The sequence below is a fragment of the Carcharodon carcharias genome, chromosome 12 (genome assembly GCF_017639515.1).
Source record: "Carcharodon carcharias isolate sCarCar2 chromosome 12, sCarCar2.pri, whole genome shotgun sequence".
Lineage (NCBI taxonomy): Eukaryota > Metazoa > Chordata > Chondrichthyes > Lamniformes > Lamnidae > Carcharodon > Carcharodon carcharias.
In genome coordinates this window covers 132,763,766-132,765,616 of record NC_054478.1, presented here as the reverse complement: position 1 = coordinate 132,765,616, position 1,851 = coordinate 132,763,766, and the positions used below count along the sequence as shown (strand labels likewise).

At 41.2% G+C, this 1,851-nt stretch overlaps 1 non-coding gene across 1 annotated transcript; it reads right to left on the bottom strand.

Annotated features, from left to right (window-relative positions):
• Positions 1 to 1,528: 1,528 nt before the first annotated feature.
• LOC121285355 lies at positions 1,529 to 1,628 on the bottom strand. The gene has a single exon (XR_005944649.1). It is a non-coding gene; the product is annotated as a small nucleolar RNA SNORA5 (small nucleolar RNA).
• Positions 1,629 to 1,851: the final 223 nt, after the last annotated feature.

Genomic DNA, 1,851 nt, shown 5'->3' with positions numbered 1-1,851 from the left:
TGTGTCCTAACTTGCACCAAATTCTATTCACCCTTCACCCCTGTGCCCCTGTGCACTCTGACCTACACTGGCTCCCGGATAAGTAATGATGCAATTTTAAAATTTGCTTTCAGATCCTTCCATGGCCTGGCCCTTCCCTATCTCTGTAATCTCACCCAGGTCTGCAACCCTCTGAAATATCCATCTCTAACCCTGGCTTCTCAAGCATCCCTGACTTTAATCGCTCCACCACTGGTGGCTGTGCTTTCAGCTGTCTCGGCCCTAAGTTCTGGAATTCCCTCCCTAAACCTCTCCACCTCACATTTTTCCTTTTAAGGCAGCCCTTGAAAACTGCCTGTTTGACCCAGCTTTAGGCCATCTACTCTAATATCTCCTTATGTGGTATGGTGTCATGGTTTGTTTCACAATGTCTGCATGAAGAATCTGAGATGTTTTGTTGCTCTAAAAGCACTATATAAGTGCACGTTGTTATTCTTTTGCCAATTACACACCCATTCTGCTAGTTTATTTATGTCTTCCTTCGATTTTGTTGCAGTCCTCCTCTGTATTAATTTATACCCCAGATTTGCAGTCTGCAAACTTTGATATTGCACTTCTGATTCCCAAGTCCAAATCATTTATGTAAGTAGTGAACAACAGTGCTCTCAGCATTGCCCCATGTGGAAAACCATTTCCTACTATTTCCTAGTCTGAGTAACTACTTTACTCTCTATTTTCTGTTTTATATTTATCTTGCTGCTTAATTGTCCCTGATTCTACAGCTGAACTTTAAGCACTCAGCGGGGGTAACTCATTAGCAGGGAGATCTCCAATTAAATTTTGAGTTTTAAAATGCCTCTCTGAACTCAGCTCCATTGAATTTCAGAAGGTGGTAGGAACAAAAGTTCCATTTGTTTGATGGTGACTCTGTGGGTCTTTGGCAGTGAGGAATTCTTGCTCAGAGAGTTAGCGGTTGAGGAGGACTCTTGTGGCCACTGTTGGTGGCAGCTGACCTGCTTTTGTGAACCCTCTTAAGCTGGGGTTTATACATTGCTAATATAAATGTCTGACTCTGAGGGTAGCAACTAAGTTGTTTAAATATTGGGCCAAGTAACATATAGCAGATTGAAGTACAATTTTAAAAAAACTGAATTTTGCTTCAAATTTGGCTCTTTTTTTCTTATTTGCCTTGATTTCATTGATATAGTTTTTATGTCTTTGACGTGTTCCAAGCATGGAGAGGTTTTAAAAAGCATCCTGGATATTAAGAAAAAAGTGGATAATTTGCTCCTCACTTGGGACTTAAACTGGATATTCAGAGAAAACAAGTAGAGTATAAGATTGAGCCAAATGTCAATAAAGCTCATGTGACCGTAGTAATTAAGTCACTAATATGTTATGTAACTTTTCCAAGTGCAGTCATTTATAGCTCTCCTGGAGGTTCTGTTGGTGGGTGAAGGTATCAGCCCAGTTTTGTACTGAGCTATCATCCAGACAATCATAGATTCATCTCCCAGTCTGCAATAAGGGGGAGGTGATGGCGTAGTGGTATTGTCACTGGATTAATAATCCCAAGACCCAGGGTAATTCTCTGGGAACCCAGGTTCAAATCCTACCATAGCAGATGGCAGAATCTGAATTCAATAACAAATTTGGGATTTAAAGTTTAATGATGACCATGTTGTTGTAAAACCCATCTGGTTCACTAATATCCTTACCTGGTCTAGCCTACATGTGACTCCAGACCCACAGCAATGTGGTTGACTCTTAAATGCCCTCTGAACTAGGGATGCATAATAAATGCTGGCCACTTAGTCCTTGTCAAAATGGCAGGGCCATTAGTGGGTTTGGAACCTCCAGCTGAGCAATGGC